The sequence below is a fragment of the Pogona vitticeps genome, chromosome 1, assembly GCF_051106095.1.
Source record: "Pogona vitticeps strain Pit_001003342236 chromosome 1, PviZW2.1, whole genome shotgun sequence".
Classification (NCBI taxonomy): domain Eukaryota; kingdom Metazoa; phylum Chordata; class Lepidosauria; order Squamata; family Agamidae; genus Pogona; species Pogona vitticeps.
In genome coordinates, this window is record NC_135783.1 from 15,539,957 (window position 1) to 15,558,421 (window position 18,465).

Sequence of the window (18,465 nt, forward strand, 5' to 3'; positions counted from 1 at the left end):
ACAAGGGTGGTGCGGGGCTGTGAAACCTGCCCTGCCGTTACTGGTTCCAAGTCAGACTGGGGATCTTTGGAAACCAGTAACTCCTCAGACTCCTATAGGAAGAGGAGAGGCAGTTCTTTAGGCACCTCTGGAAGCTGTGCTTCCATGCCTGCCTCCAAGGCCACCGGAGGAGGAACAGTGGTGGTTGTGGTTGTGGTAGTACACATTGTGATGATGGACATGCTGCCAATCATCATCATCATCATCATCATCATCATCATCATCATCATCATCACCACCACCACCACCACCACCACCACCACCACCACCATCACCATCATCATCATCTAATTAATACAACAATGGAGAGAGGGAGTGACAGTGCAAATTTTATTTTTTGAATGATGGGGTGGTGGACTAATTCTTTTACTAAAATGTGCCCTCCCTACCTAAACAAAGCCCCTCCTCCCAGTATAATGTAATTAGTAAAAAGACCCCCCCCCCGGCCCACTGTGGCTGAATTAAAATTTTAAAAAATCCAAAAAGAAAAGCCCTGCCGGCTAAGTCTCAGTCAGAGACATGCACACACACACACACACACACAAGTCACACCAATTTCATTTTAGGGAAAAGGAGAAAAAAGGATTGATCCAGCTGCAGCCCCCACCCACTGTGCCTGAGATGCAAGCCTCCCAAGTCCAAAACTAAAATTTTGAAAACTGATTGAATAATATAGACCTACCAGCTAAACATGCACGCATGCACACAAGTCACACCAATTTCATTTTGGGTAAAAGGAGTAAAAAAGGATTGATCCAGCTACAGCCCTCCACCTACCCACTGTGCCTGAGATGCAAGCCTCCCAAGTCCAAAATCAAACTTTTGAAAAGTGATTGAATAATGTAGTCCTGCCAAACTAAACATGCACACACACACACATGTCACACCCACAATTCCCCCCCCCACTGTGCCTCAGATGCAAGCCTCCACTTGCCTGAAGACGACGCGAGACACACACAAGCCTCCAGAAAAAGAGACTTGAAAAAAGCCCTTCCAAGTAGCCTACCTGAAAATCCCTTCCCAAATTCTCAATACAGTTGTTGTTGATGATGATGATGATGAATGATAATTTTGAAAAAGAGAAATACAGTGGTGCCCCGCATAGCAAGGTTAATCCGTTCCAGATTAACCTTCGCTATGCGAAAACATCGCTGTACGGGGCAGGAAAAGCCTATTGGAACGCATTAAACTTAGTTTAATGCGTTCCAATAGGCGCCAAAACCTACCCCTCCAGCGATGTTTTCGCTGGTCCGGCAGCCATTTTGGAGCCGCCGAACAGCTGTTCGGTGGCTCCAAAATGGCCGCCGGATGACCCGAAATGGCCCCCTGTCAGTGTTTTCGCGCCCTCCCCTTGCTTACCGAGGTCGCGAAAACGCTGCGGGGGGGCATTTTGAGTCGTCCGCGGCCATTTTAATAAATAGCCCCTCGCAGCGTTTTCGCGACCTCGGTAAGCAAGGGGAGGGCGCGAAAACACTGACAGGGGGCCATTTCGGGTCATCCGGTGGCCATTTTGGAGCTGCCAAACAGCTGTTCGGCGGCTCCAAAATGGCCGCCGCACGCCCCAATCGTCACAAAGCGAGTGCGGCGATTGGGGCAGCTCTGTATAGCGATCCCCAAAAAGGGATCACTATACAGATTCTTCGTTATACGGTGTGCTCGTTAAGCGAGGCACCACTGTACAAGTGACGTGTTCGTTTGCTTTGTTGCCACAAAAGTGAAATCAAACCACCAGAGCAACAGCAAACCAGCAGCACCAACTGTTCTCACTCCGGAGAGCATGAACAGAAAGGCGCAACCCCTGGAGGGGAAAAGCTTATACACAGCCTCTCGGCACTTTTTGGCAGCGCTATTGGCTGCCCGACATGCCAATCCACGATCTCTGTCCTGATTCGCCAAAGCGTCTAATTGGGACCAGCAAGCTCAGAGAGACCCTCAACAAGGTAACAAATGTATACCAACATTAACGGATCGACAGATCAACGGATCAACAGATTGACAAATAAAACCGAGGAAATATTCGTTCAGCCATATTTGTCTAGATTTATATTTTTATTAATACAGATCAACGAATATTTGACGACTCGGCTATATTCATCAAAAAAACGATCCGTTTTTATATTCGTCCCCATTTCTAATCACAAGGACAATGAACCCATCCATAGCCGTGACTTCTACACGTTCCTGTAACATTTTACAACAGTTATTGTCTTTCCAGAACCTTCATTTTACGAATATGTGCAAAAAGCCACTGACAAAATGTACAAACGTCCTCTGAGACTGACCTCATCAAAACAACTGACGTTTCAGGGCAGCTTGTAGCCAGGATGACATTTTTGAAAGTTGTTGTTTACTCATCATAAGGATTGTTCAGTTCAGGGTTCACATTCCTAGGTGCGCTGCACCTTGCAACTCAGCATTTAATCAAGAAGAAAAGGAACTGAGAGTCAAGAGTATAAATCTCTATGGGGTACACAGTGGGGGTACCAGCTTCCTTTAATGTAACCTTAGTGGCTCTTCTCCTTCAAATTAATCTCTCTGGGTTTCCCAGGACTCTAATATCTGTGCTGTAGATTACAGGCATGCGCAGGCAGATCTGTGTTTCTGAAAAGCAACTTTCAGAATTCTATAGGCACTTTTCTGGCAGTTGTAGTCCAGAAAAACAAATTTGCACACCTTTACTGTGAATGCTGATTCTGTATCGGCTACACCCTTGCTCGAACTCCAGCCTGCTTGATCCCTGGTATAAGAGATAAATCTTCAGGATTTTGGAAACATTGATGTTCCTAATAGCGTAACTTCCTTCCAAAGTAAATTAGACTGGCAAATGGCTTCTCCTCTATTGAGCTTCCAAAAGGCAGCTAAAAATGTATTAGTTCCAATGGTTTGGATCTCTAGTCCTGAATTTATAAACAGAATTTCAGGGAATTCTTGGGATCCCCTTTTAAAGGAAGTTTTAAACGTTGTGTTTCAAATAGTGGCAGAGTGGGACTGTTTGAGAAAAGTAATAATCAATCTAGAGCCAAAACCACTACTGTTATTGTTTAGTGACTTGGGAAATACATTTTGGGGATAGTGCAGAGATATAAAGAACCCTAAAATTGTATAGAGAAGTCCCTAGTGCTAGTTCTAGTTTATGCAGGTTTATTGACACATGTTGATCTAATCAAGATGGAGGGACAAAAGAGGAAGTGACCTTGAGAGAGAAGGGGGAAAGGATTAAACTGAGAGTAGCAATCTGCATAGAGATCTAGGAAAGATTTGAGGAGGGAATACATTTGGCTGCCTCTTTGTTTATTGTACTCCTTTGTTTCAGACCACTTGCAATGTGTTTCCGTGCTCTGTTCCGGCAGGAATAAGATAGTGTCAGATCTTCCAGGCAGATGGTAGGTATGCTTCTATTACACGAGAACACAGCAAGAAGAAACAGCAGTGGATGAAGAGCTGAAAAAAGCAGTGGATTTAGGCAAGTCAACTGAATATTGAGCTGTCTTAAACTAACCAACCCTAAGAGACCTGCAAGTTTTTACATTATGAGTAAAATTCTACGGTGGATCTTTTTAACTTAAGCAAATCAAAGGGGCTCTTTATTTGGACTGACAGCTCTTAGATGTAACCATTTTATGCTCTCCCATATATTTCTTTGATGAAAAACTGTGCTTCAGGTGAGCAATGCGAACCGTCAGAAGCAAAAGCATGGGTTTTTTTTTTCCCCAAAGAGAGAGAGAGAGAGAGAGCGAAAGAGAAAAAAGAAAAAGCATTTTAAGGGGCTTTCATTTACCTGAACTGATTTGGATGAAAATTCATTCCCTGTACAAGACATCAGCACGGAGAGAAATACATGCATGGATAAATGGATTTATTTATTCTGTCAAAAATAAAAAATAAAAAAAACCCACCAAGGTGAGGATGCAAAAATGAGAGCCACTAAATTATGAGTGAGGCTAAAAATTCTGCTGTCAAAAAAGAGAGAGAAAGTCGGTGCTTTGGTTTCTTGCTTTCTATTTCAGTCTCCCTCTTAAGCAGAGAAGGTTATATTGCAGGAGAAGGAAGCCTGGTGCCACCAGAGACATGCTTGGATCTTCAAAACCTTTGATTCCCTGACTTCTAGAAAACAGATGATAGCATGGCGCTGTGGAAACATTGCTAAATTTTCTATATCTCTTCTTGCATCCTTCCTACCCACAGATTCTTTCCAATACAAAACTTCACAGAGAATATTTTTGCTGGCCTTTTTCACTTTACCTTCCTCGTGTGGCCTAGCTTGGGGCAGGAGTTAATTTTACAGACCTCTGAAAGCAAGCTGGCCCTCTTCATCATTCGGCTACAGGGAAGGCTCTTCCTTGGCAACAGTCTCCACCTTTGCTGGCCAAGTGACCTGCTTTTAAAAACAATGGAAGGAAAAAAAAAACCCCAGGAGCGACAACACCAGACCTTAAGACTGGAGAAATGGCATCATTTATCACTTGCTACTCTGCTTAACCTGTGCTCCAGCGCATTAGTGGAGACAACATTTAGAACAATCTTTGCCTCCAGGCGTGCAGTCTAATAAAACAAAAATGTCCCTAACCAGGACCCTAAATGATCCAATACCACCCAGGTCTGGCTAAGGAAAAAGAAACAGTGGAGAAAAAGAAGAGGAAAACGGGTTTTTGTAGCCTGGACCCCATTTTGCAGCCCTGATTTGTGTGTGTGTGTTTGTGTGTGTTTGTGTAATGCTGCTGTTTGATATGATGTGGAATGAGAAGAACTGTCCCTGAAAACAAGGATGGAGTTCCATAAAGTATCTTCCGAAAAATGGGAAACATTTTCATTTCTTTAATGTTTTAATGTCATGTTTTTAGCTTTCTGTTATCTGTTCACTGTAAGCAAATGAAACGTTTTTATCATTTTTCTTGGGAATGTCTCAGAGTGAGCTCTTGAGCCTGGAAGAGCCAGCTAAAGAGAAAAAGGGTGGGCTACTCTGGTGCATTTGAAGCTATTCTGCTCTGCGAATCCCCCCCCCCCACACACTTCTGCTGTGCAGTTAAAGAATTCCATCAGAAATTCCAAACTGCAATCAATTTAGCACTGATATTAGAAAATCCCCTGGATAGTGTGGAAGAATTAGTGGGAACTATAGAAGAGTTTGGAGCTGTCACAGCACTTAAAATAAATTACCAAAACCCGAAATTCTTGACTAAAAACATGAATAAAGAGGATGTTGACAAATTGATAATAAAAACTAATTTTGAGGAAGCACAAAAGGTGGAATATTTATTTATTTATTTATTTATTTATTTATTTATTTATTTATTTATTTATTTATTTAACTTATATGTCGCCCACTCTACCCAAAGGTCTCTGGGTGGCTTACAACAATTAAAATTCAATTAAAATACAATAAAAGATTAAATGATTAAAATACAATTAAAATTGCCATCAGGACCCAAAGTTGATGTTATTTCAATTAAAAGCCTTCTGGAACAGGAAGGTTTTGACCTGGCGCCAAAATGTCATCAATGTCGGCGCCAGACGAATTTCAGTTGGGAGGGCATTCCATAGTCTGGGGGTAGCTGCTGTAAGCCACCTAGAGTAGTCTTAATTGATTAGATAGGCGGGATATAAATAAAATAAATAAATAAAATAAAAATAAATAAATAAATAAATAGCTGCCAAAAAGTCCCTCTTACCTTCTTGAGGGACAGCTCTTTCAAAAGGGCCCCCTGGCTAGATCTTAACGGCCGGGTAGGTTCATATGGAAGGAGGTGGTCCTTCAGGTATCCAGGGCCCAAGCCGCTTAGTTGCCTCTTTAAGGTAGAGAGGGAGGGGGCCACAAACAGTTCTACTGGGAGACTACGACCAATGGCTGGTGCCCCCACTGAGAAGGCACAATTTCACATGGAAGTCTTTCTGGCTAGATCTTAACTGCTAGGTAGGCTCACATGGAAGGAGGCGGTCCTTCATATAAAGCCATTTAGGGCTTTATATGTCAAAACAAGCACTTTGAATTGGGCCCGGGCAGCAACTGGTAACCAATGTAACTTAAACAGAATTGGCTTGATGTGTTCTCTAGCGGTCCCACCACTCACCAGCCGCGCAGCTCGATTCTGGACCAGTTGCAGTCGCAGGACTGTCTTCAAAGGCAGCCCCACATAGAGCGCATTGCAGTAATCTATACAAGATGTTACCAGTGCGTGTGTAACTGTCATGAGACTCCGCTCGTCCAGGTAGGGCCGTAGCTGGTACAATTTCCGCAGCCGAAGGAAGGCATCCCTGGCCACCGAGTCCACCTGGGCTTCCAGTGTTAGACTGGGGTCCAGGAGCACCCCCAAGCTGCGGACCCTGTCCCTTAGGGGGAGTGTAACCCCATTCAGGGCAGGGAGATGGCCCTCCAGCCTGTCCGGCGAAGCACCCACTAACAGCACTTCCGTCTTGTCTGGATTGAGTTTCAATTTATTAACCCTCATCCAGTCCATTATCAGGTCCAGACACGAGTTCAGCACAGAAACCACCTCACCTGGATTGGTGGAAAACGAGAGGTAGAGCTGAGTGTCGTCAGCATATTGTTGACTCCTCAGCCTAAACCTCCTGATGACCTCTCCCAGCGGTTTCATGTAGATTACAAAAAAAGACAAGTAACTTAATGAAAGAACATTACTTTACAGTTCAGAAAGATATACACAGGGATCTAGAGAACTGGAACAAGCTACAAATCTCCATGATGGAAGACAGTCTTGACAATATCTCGACAATAAAGATGACCATTTTACCACAATTGTTATTCCTGTTTCAAAGTTTACCAATTCTATTAAATTATAAATACTTCAAGGACCTAGACAGCCTGATCTCGAAATTTGTATGGAAGGCTAAAAATCCAAGAATAAAACTTAGAGCACTACAAGATTTAAAAGAGAGAGGAGGACTGGACTGCTGAATTGGCTACTATACTACAAGGCCTGTGCTATGGTTTGGATAAAAGAATGGGTAACATAAAAAAATCAAAGACTGTTGAAATTGGAAGGTCATGATTTAAAAATGGGCTGGCATGCATTTGTATGGTATGGAAAATTTAAAGAACAGACACATTTCTCAGAACATATTATGAGGAAAGTGATATGTTTAGTATGGCAAAAATTCCAAATACAAACTTATAAGAAAATTCCAATATGGGTAACCCCAGTAGAGGCATTTATATTGCAAGTGTTAAACCAAGAGGGAGTTTTACTCACGTAGAAAGATTTGTTAACTAAAGATCATACTATGAAAGATAAACAAGACTTAGAGAAACTGGGTCTAGCAACAGGTTGGTGGTCAATGCTGAAATCAGAATCAAGATATAAAAAGGATAAAAATATGGGCTTTTTTGAGGGGAAAGTTCAAGTAGATGAACTATCAATCTACACAAATGAGAAAATAACAAAAAAATGTATACATATCTACTAGAGTACGACCTAGAAGATGAGAGCATGAAGGAGGTGATGGTCAAATGGGCACAAAACTTTGGTTATAATCTTGATATTGATTACTGGACAAAAATGTGGAAAGATAATTATAAGCTGATTAAACCAGTCAATCATAGAGAAAACATCCTTAAAATGTTTCACAGATGGCATTTTACTCCAGAAAAATTGGAAAACATTTCAGAAGGGATCAGCAATATTTGTTGGAAATGTAAAAAAATAAAAATAAATCCAAGGGCTTATTATCATGTACTGTATAGTGGTCATGCGAAAAAGCAAAAAAATAAATAAATTCCCAGGTATGGGAAATGTCCCATACATACAAATATGGGAATTGATGCCTTTGAACTGTGGTTCTGGAGGAGGCTCTTGAGAGTCCCCTGGACTGCAAGGAGAACAAACTTATCCATTCTGAAGGAAATCAACCTGAGTACTCACTGGAAGGACAGATCCTGAAGCTGAGGCTCCAATACTTTGGCCATCTCATGAGAAGAGAAGACTCCCTGGAAAAGACCCTGATGTTGGGAAAGTGTGAGGGCAAGAGGAGAAGAGGACAACAGAGGATAAGATGGTTGGACAGTGTCATTGAAGCTACCAACATGAATTTGACCCAACTCCGGGAGGCAATGGAAGACAGGAGGGCCTGGCGTGCTCTGATCAATGGGGTCACGAAGAGTGAGACACGACTAAACAACAACAACAATGGGAAATGTCACAAGTAATAGTTCAACAAAAATTAAGTTTTAAACCTGAAACATTATTATTGAATATAATGCCGGAGATTATTGACAAAAATACTATATATACAGCAGCCAGGTTACTCTGGGCCAAAAATGGAAGAATGGAGAAGTACCAACAATGGAGGAGCAATTAAAGAAGCTACTGGACATTGTATTCGCAAAGGCTTTCACCGCCAGGATCTGATGATTGTTGTGGGTTTTTCGGGCTCTTTGGCCACGTTCTGAAGGTTGTTCTTCCTGACATTTCGCCGGTCTCTGTGGCCAGCATCTTTAGAGGACTGGAGTAGGAACTCAGTCCATGCTCTGTTGCTGTTTGTTGGATAGTTGAGTAGAAATAGATATGCTTTCAGAGGCAGTACGGGACCAACCAAGACAATTTGTAAAGGAAAGCTGGAAGCTAATATATAATTGGGTCCAGAAACAAACAGGAACTTAAGAGAAGAGTCTTAGAATATCTATGCCATTCAGGCTCTTCTGCTTTCAAGTGGGCATTAGCAGGATCTCCATACTTACTTTTCCTCTGAACACAGAAAGGTTGGGATTAGGGTACAGGAAGTAACTGGAATGGCAGATCTACTCTGTACAGAACCATGAATAAAAAAAAAACCCAATGAATCACGCTGGTTCGTGGCTCATTTCACGACCTGGTTCAGGAATCCAGTTTTGCTTCAGCAAAACTTTTTCCCTTTGGTGTTTAATTTGCTTTGGCAAAAGAGGATGCCTGCCTAAACCCTTCTCACTGCCCCCCCCATCGCCTCTCCCGACCCGCCACCTCTGCCTCTGTCTCTGCCACAGCAGGCGCCATTCTCAGACAGAGGGGACCCGGCTTCCCTGCCAGGACCCTGCCACTGCCTCTAAGCAGTTAGTCCAGGAGGACAGAAAGCATAACTGCCCTAATATCATCCAAGGAGTTTCATGCCTTAGCAAGGATAGGAACCTGGATGGGCCGAACCCGAATCCATCATTCAAACCATTACCTAAGACAGGTTTACTGTCTCCCTCCTACCTCATCACTCCATAGGGGGCTCAGATCACCCTTTCTGTGACTATTTTTATGTTACTGAGGCTTCACAAGTTTAACGTTGCTCATTGTTTTTATATTGGTTTTATATTAGTTCATTATATTGAGGTAGACTCCTGCAATGAACACAGCTGTGAGCATTCTGCACTCTGATGCACAGGATACAACCAAACATAGATTTTGGATTGCAGTAAGGGTAGGGAAGTGGCGGCCCTTGTCAGCTTTGTTCCCACAATGCTCTATCCCGGCCTGTCTTGGAGTTCCAGTGAAGGCAAGGTAGAACTCTTTGGGCACTTGTAACTGAACCAGGCCCATCTCCAAGGATCCTCTTTTATGATAATAGCCTGACTCGCCCTCACATTCAGGGTCCTCAGCTTCCTCTTCCTTAATGTTACAGGCTTCACTTATCTCCTCTGGAGCATGTCCCCTGACCCTTCTCTCTCTCTCTCTCTCTCTCTCCTTTGTCTTGTCCTCTGATTATCCCCCAGTCACCTCCAAGCACCTTTGATAGCTTACTCCCAAGTTCTCTCCTTTCTCCTCCAGGGGAAACTCCCAAGAGATGGGTGTGACAGACCCCTTTTGGAAACAACAACTCATTGTCTCAAGGAGACGTTTTCAGGATGACAGAAAGCATAACTCAAGAGGACATTTTGGCATAAGAAGATTTGTAGATGGTTCTTATCTTGTCAACGTCCCATAAGATAAAGTCAGCTCCTTCCCTCATCACTTCTGCTTATGTTTCCGGGTCAGATGGGTGTTGGGCTCTTTTGTCCTGTTTCATTCCATAGACAAAGTGCCGGATAGCTCAGTGGTTGACATATCTGGCCGTGGAGCCAGAGGTTGGGAGTTCAATTCCCCACTGTGCCTCCTTGACAGGGGCTGAACGTGTTGGTCTGTAGGATCCCTTCCAGCATTACTGTTCTAAGATTCTAAGGTTATTCTCCTGATTTCTCCAGTTTTTAGGGGAGCAATGATTAAACCAGTGAGGGGATGGTGCCTACTAATGATGTCACTGACAGATAATGCCCCTTGTACCTAATCCATCCAGACCTGTACTCCAATTAGTCCATGAATGAAGCCCATTAGAAATGGGCACTTCGGTGCTGTTTGCCAGATCCGACCCACAAGCGTTGTATGGGTGCCCCAGATTCTATACCCTGCCTCCTTCTGCAATCTGACAAAGCACCCATGGGAAGAAGGAGGTGTGGAATACCGGACTCCTGCACAACACCTGGGGGTCTGATCTGCTGAACCACACTGAAGTGCCAAGCCACAGTAAGTGCCCATCTCCAAAACCAAACATAGCTATGCTTTTACAGGAACTCAGAGCTATATAAATCAAAGACATAGGGGGTAATTTTACTGCCTACAAACAGCACACAGAAAGCAGGAAGCCCGTAGCAATGATTATGGATTAAGTGGGTTTATAGGTGCTGCAGTCCACAAATGAAACTTCTCCAAACTTGGATGTTATACCTTTTTCTACCAGGTGGCTGGATGTTACTTCTCTGTGCTAGATCTCTGAGGAAAAAGCTAATTTATCAGCCCAAGTGGAGGTACAAGATGAACAGCAGGAAAGAAAAAGAAAACAGAAAGGGGCAGAGCAGAAGGAAAGAGAAAGGGCACCAGGATCGGGAAGAACCTGGGTGAGTGTTTCAAAGGAGGAAAAATAGCACTCGTGTGGGAAAAGAGGGAGAAAGGAAGGTGGGTGGGTGAAGGAAGAGGAAGACCATCTGCTTCAGTGGGGTTGAGAAAGGAGAAAGAGCACCTCATTGAGTTGATAGGAAAGAGCATCTGGCTGAGCAAGGAACAAATATGATCCTAAACTGTGTGAAGCTGGGTACTTCTGCTGGTATAAAAGGTAAAGGTTCCCCTTGACAATTTTTGTCCAGTCGTGTTCGACTCTAGGGGGCGGTGCTCATCCCCGTTTCCAAGCCATAGAGCCAGCGTTTGTCTGAAGACAATATTCCGTGGTCACGTGGCCAGTGCGACTTAGACACGGAACGCTGTTACCTTCCCACCAAGGTGGTCCCTATTTATCTACTCGCATTTACATGCTTTCAAACCGCTAGGTTGGCGGGAGCTGGGACAAGCGACGGGCGCTCACTCCGTCGCGTGGATTCGATCTTACGACTGCTTGGTCTTCTGACCCTGCAGCACAGGCTTCTGCGGTTTAGCCCGCAGCGCCACCATGTCTCTCCTGGTATAAAATAAAAGAAATCACAGTCAAAACGCTACAGTTAATAGAGCTGTAAACGGCAAAAGCTTGATAGCAAACAAACGAATAACAGCAACAAAGGGTATCAAAAGTTACTGTCCATTTAGTGAATATTTATTAGTTACACAATCTCACTTTTTCTCCAATGATGTTAAGAAGGTGTACAAGACTCTCCTCCTCTCCACTTTATCCTCTCCTTAGCAACACTGATAGGTAGGTCAGACTGAGGGAGATCTTCCAAGCCCCAGTCCAGCCCTCTGAGAACTTCACTTGGCAGTAACACTGGCTTCAAAGCACTTCAATTGGCACTGCACCGTCACCCATCATTTTGCACTTGGCTCCACCTCTTAGGTTTCTAAAATCCCAAGGTTCTGTTAAAGAACATAATAGACCATGGTGTCTCAACTTGGTGCTGACTCGGTCAGACTACTACTCCCATAATTCCCCCAACCAGCATGGCTGCAATGACTGCCTGGGTTTAGATTTGTAGCCCAAGACATCTTGTGAGGGTGAAGGTGAGAACAAGCTAAAGAAGGCTATAATAAATCCTGCAGTCCACCTATCTGTGTCATGATGGATGTGTTAATGGGGCATCATTTAAAGTCTATAGAGATCCTTGCCAGTGCACTCCAATTATGGACCTATGCCATAATTCACATGTTTCCTCTTTGAAGCATAACCTGGCAACTTATCTAAGTTTTGAGGGCACTGAATAATGCATAGTCCTACTTTTCTTTGGCACAGAAAGAGTAATTGTCAGTCTCAGCGTATATTTAGAATGCATGTGATTCAATGAAGACCAAGGACCAAGCTCATGTTGGCCCAGAAATGGCCCTCTGCCAAAGCCGTATCTCCTCAACGAGGCCCGATCTTCTCCCTCCACTACTGCCTGCTCCCTAACCATGCAGACTTTTAACTAAAAATACTCCTACAATATTTTACTTGAAGTGACAATGCTAAATGAGGTGTTCATATTTTAATTGCCTAATCTAGAAATATTTACAGTTCAATAGCTCTGGAAATAAGTGTTAATAATAGAACATTTGTCTTTAGGTTGCTCTCCCCATTTTTAATCAAATTATATTACAGAGCAGACAAAAATGTGTCTTCTCTGTAATATAATGCACCCCAAAAGTGGAAGATTCAGGTCTCATGAGAAGAAAAATAAATGTTTGATCTATAGATAAAGAGCCACGTTTGTATGTTCCTCACTTGTTGATTTGAACATCAAGGGATGCACACAGCATGTCGATGAATTATTGCCACCAAGATAAGAGATTTGTATAGCTGCCATTGTTAGTTTAAACACACTGCTTTTCAAAGGACGGAATACAAGTTGCCAAATATTGTGTTTTAAGAAAGAAAAGTCAAGGTCGGAATCCAGCTGGTAGTCCATACAAGAGTAGATCCATTGAATCAATAGGATTCACCTATATATTGAATCAACATGTAACATTTCACTCAACAGATCGACTCTAGTTGAGACTGTTAATTGGATTTTGGCAACCTTATCATGTTTGGGGTCAAATTATGGTTGCGACTACACTGGAAAGCTGAATTAAAGTGATTTGGCTCTGCTGTGATTTGATTCTCAGCCTGTATTATGTTTAAAAGACCAGTCAATGTTCTCATTGTGGCTTTAAATTGCAGATCTTAGTAACCGGACAGGTTTATATGGAGAGATGCACTCCTTCAAATATTCAGGTCCCAAGCTGTTCAGGGCTTTATAATGTTTGAGTTGCACAGACAGAGCTGTTCCATCACATGCATAAGCGGCATGTTTTGCGTACCTATGATAGATAAAAGATTTCAGAAACTGATAAAACAACTGAATTTACATTGGTAAGGCCACTTGAGGTGTCACTTCTTACGCCCAGAAGCTAAAAGTAAAGTTGTGAGCTCAGATGTGTCCCAGACCCATAACTTTCTGTAATACTTTCTGCCTTCTTAATTATTTTTTGGAATTCAAAATATGATTTCTCCAGATTGCACATAGCACTCAGAGGACTGCCTTTAGACTACTCAGCTCCACCTCTACTCCATCAGAGTAGCTAGGCAATGACAGCTACAGGTACTGCAGCATTTTTTTCTTCCTAGAGTATCATAGCTGAGACAGCATCAAAAGAGCTAAGACCAGGAAGGGGTGGCAAGAATCAAAAGTTCAAAAAATGGAGGAAGCACAGGAAAACACCAAACTACATTGATTGGCCAAGGGCCATAAACATGGTGGTGGATCAAGAGGTGCTTCCCAACCTTGGGTCCCCAGATGTTCTTGGACATCTTCAGAAATATTGACCAGCTCAGCTAGTGGCAAAGGCTTCTGGGAGATTTAGTCAAAGAACATCTCGGGAATCAATTTTGAGAGCCACAGCAACAGTGGCCATACTTGGAGCCCCAGATATTATTGGACTGCAAGTACATCAAGGCCTAGCCAGCCAATCATATATGGCTCTTGGCAAGAGCCACTACCCTGCCCAATGTTAGGAAGAGGCGTGCTTTGTCCTGTTTGGCAAGCCACTCCTAGCAAACCAAGATCAGCATTTCTGGGGGTTGTAGTACAACATCTGGAGCCCAAAATTTGAGAACTACTGGGTCAGAGGGCCAAATGCTGTGCCCAGTAGATGAGACCAAGACCTGTCTTGCCATAAGGCTGAGTGAAGAAACCATCATTGACAGCAGGTGTTGGACGTTATAAAAAGACTGCAAATTGTCAGGTATTTAATTTGCTATTATCACCCAGAAACCTATGGTACAACTTTGCACAGAGACCAGGACTGCTAGTTGTATTTCAGGGGCATAAAAAAAAATTCCACAACTCTCACAGGCTTCCCCAGAATGAAAAGGATCCCCTCCACCATCACCAAAGTGATTAAAAACTTACTTAAAAGTTGTTCTTAAAAATCTCAAACAATGATGAAGGATAAATCCTTTCACAGGATTATTCACGTGGCTTTTTTATTTAAGGATTTGGGATAGCTTTAAAAACAGTGTGTGCTGCTTATATACCACCCCACAGTGCTTAAAGCTCTCTTTGGTCAGTTTACAATTTAATTATGCAGGACACACCTTGCCCCCAAAGTGAGCTGGGTACTCAGTTTATCAACCTCAGAAGGATAGAAGGCTGAGTGAACCTTGAGCTGGCTACCTGATCCCATTGGGATCTAACTGAGGTCACAAGCAGAGTCTTCACTGCAGTAATGCAGTTTAACCACTGCACCACTAGGCTCCTTTAGTGATGATGTAATTGTGGAGTAACTTTCTCATTTGAAGTTTTTATCTGAATATGGCTGTCCTTCCTGTAGAGAACATGTGGGGGTATTGTTCTATTTGGGGCAGAATGTTATGGATAACATTAAGCTTAGTGAGGCCATCACAAGGGAGAGAAATTATGCCCATTAACATGACATAGGAATAAATTCCATTTGGCTCATAAATGGACTGATGATCTTACATGGGTCCTTCCGCTAAAAGCAACTGCATTTGAAGGATTGTATGCTTATTGTGATCAGCTATTGTAAATTGGCTTCCCCTATAGGCACTCTGCTTCCACTTTTAACCAAGCTGTGGGACTAATATTAATGTTGTACTTTGATAGTTTACTGAAAGGAAGGGGCTTTTCATCTGGAATTCTTGACAGAACCATACAATCATCTTTCTCAAGCTTTTATTAGAATACATGATGGCCAGGCAATTCTGTTTTCTGAAAAGGAAAACTGGAATGTGTATAGTCATATAATAAATCTTGTTATTTCAAGCTTTGAGAGAGAGAGAGAGAGAGAGAGAGAGAGAGAGAGAGAGCATATCAAAAACGAGAACTGGGAAACCTACGCCTATAATAAATTAATATAATGACAGGGTAATAGTATATTGTCTGAGTGCAGAGAATAACGCATTAGCATGAAATTGATGGGTAGAAATGTTTGCTCACAGCAAATCATTCGGCTGCAGGAAGTGGGTTAAGCCATATGCTCCGCACTGCCAAAAGACACCATACGCCACAATTAAACATTCATGAGCCAACCCTGGCTACAGTTAAAGATCCTGCGGAAAAAGATCTCATCAAAGTTCTCTAGCCCTTTGGGGCGCATTCAAGAAGGAGGTTTCTCTCGCCAAAGCCCCCACGGAATTGTATGAGAATCTGCGCTGGAGTTTACCTTGGAGGGTCTCTTAGGAATAAGATCTCTCCATTTTGGCTGAACTGATTTTCCCAGCCTCAGCTTCTTCTCATTCTATTTCCACAGCAGCCTGTCCTAGGAGTTGTACACAATGGTGTGTACCTTTGACATGAGTGGCAGCCTAAGCTCTCCTGTCACTCCAGAGAGAGAGAAAAGAAAGAGAAAACAGGGGAGGAAAGAGGGGTGGGTGGAGAAAAGAGGAGGCCTGGAAGCAAGGAGACAGTTTGGTGCTGGGGACCCTCTCAGAGCAAGAAAAGACACAGTTTGCTGCTCCAGGCATGCCGCTGGCCAAGATAGCAGCACAGTGAGCTCTATGTATTTAATCATCATCATGTGTCTACTGACTTGTGAGGGCCCTTTTCCAGGATTTTTAGGTAGAGAGTACTCAGAAGTGGTTTGCCATTCCCTTCTTCTGGGGGCATCCTGAGTCTGCGCTGCTTGCTCAAGGCGACATAGTCTGGCGCGTCAAGGACGCACAATGGGGAATTGAACGCCCAACCTTTGTCCCCACAAGCAGATACTTAACTCACTGAGTTATCCAGACAGCTCTTTGTATTTTGTAATCAATTATTCTTAATGTATGTAGAGATGGGTATGAACCTTGGTTCAGAGTTTCATGCTAGTTTGCATGCATGGCACCAGAAGTGGTGCACATTCCCTTCCCCTGCCTCCCCAAGCAATGACCCATTCACCAGTATTTTTTTTCAGTGCCCATGTTCCCCCATTATCACTTCTGCTTTTCATGCAGAAATATACAGCACCTAAGACCTAGTTAATGTCTTTAATTTCCCCTCACAGCCTCTTTCTTGACAAAAACAAAACAAAACAAAGAGACTTGTGGTCACCTTTGAAACTGTCCGATTAATTTCAATGTAATACTTTGCAAAGTACAATCTACCTCTTTAGATGCACAAAGTACCATATTGAGCCCACAGGTTTAGAGTCATAATTTACATGACGTTGAGAGCCTAGACCAAGTTAAATCCCATGTAAAAGATGACAGAACCAGTCCAAACTGACTCTGGAGACAAAAAATGATGAAACAGGCTTTCCTACTTTGGGCCCATCATTAAAAGGTAAGATTTGCTGGGAAAGACAACAATGCTGGCAAAAAATGGAGGCAGCAGGATGAGAGGAAGATCAAACACAAGATGGATTGACTTCCTAGAGGGACCACAAGCTTGAATCTGTAAGAGCTGAGCAGGGCTTTTGAGGACAGGACATTTTGGCGATCACTCACTCATAATATCATTGAGTTGGAGTTGGCTTAACGGCACATAACAACAAAAGACAACTGCTTCTCTAACACAGGAATTGAACTTTAAAAGTGTTGATTACATAAACATTGTGGCAACTGGCCAAATAATTAGCTAATGCAAAACATCTGCTAACTAATTTACATTGATTAGCCTTCCATCTTTGACGAGTTCTCAGGAAAAAGTTGGTTGTGTTACAATCAAAGTTTTTTCCAAATATGGACAAAATATTTTTGGGGTTTGTTAATAGACATAAGGTGAACTTAGAGACCTTGGTCTTTGTTTCAACTTCTAAGTGAATGTAATATGTGTAATAGCTCTTGTCACTTGTCCTCCTCTTAAATTTCTCTTTGACATTCTTTTATTCCACAACGACCACTTTGGGATCGATCACAGTCACTATGGAGAGACAGAAACATTTTGTAATCAGCTTTTGTCTATTGCTATTTCCAGCTGATCTACCAGTGACAAGCAAGAGCACAGACTTCTCTGCCCCACCCTTTTGTTTGAGTGGGAGATCAGCTAAGAGGGCGGGGCAGAGAAGCCTCACAACCCCATATTTGCTGTTATAGACCAATCAATGTTCTTAGTTTTATTTCCTCAGCTTTCTAATATTTTCTGGGTCCAGTTTCCCCTCACATAGTATTTCTCATCTCCAAGTTTCTTCATAGTTCTAACCAGATATTGAAAAAGTCCCTTTGGAGGGGGGGCAGAACACCCAAATTGCATTAACCAGCATGGATAATGGGAACTGTAGTCCCCCTTCTTTTCTCCCTAGTTCTAATTTTAGCAAAATAATTATTGATCAAGTTAAAACTTTGCACACCTGTTCTGCCTGTCTTTGTAACAGTCATTGTCTTTAAACAGTTAACCCCCTTCCGGGAGCATCCATTATGTCACAGCACATGCTAACTAGGGCTTTAAAATCTCAACATGTTCTCTGTAGTACACATGTGCCTTACGTATACAGACAAGAAACAATAACAATTGGTTGAATGTTTTTGACTGCCACCATGAGGAATCACATTTTGGAATGCTTCTTTACATTAAATAACAGAAACAGCATCCCGCCCCCCAAATTGTTGTCTGGATGGCAGCTTAGAGTTGTTATCAAAAAAGTAACTTTACCAGGCTCTGAATTACATACATGAGGCCAACATCTGAATACCCATGACACCTTAACATTTTATGTTTTATATTAGATTTTCATCCAGTGACAATTTTACCCCCACATTGACTGTTTATATGGATTAAACCATGCTGTTGCATGGAACCTAAGAAGACTCCTACCCAAAACAAGGCTACCGTTTCAAGTGACAAGGCATTTCGATTCATTCTCAGTGATCTATTTTATTTGGCTTCGTTTATTTTTGCACAAAGCCAGCAGGTGGAGAACAAAACTCTGCACCTGCAATTAAAGCCATGCCGGGCTGCTCCTGCCAGGAAAAGGAGATGAGATGAGCCAGGTTAGCTTTGCGGTTAGGGTGGGGGAAAGGTTTTTCCCCCCGCTAATTCAATAAATGTCACCATGGCTGTCTTGTTCTTGTGACAAAAGTCTCTTGTGACACATAGAGACC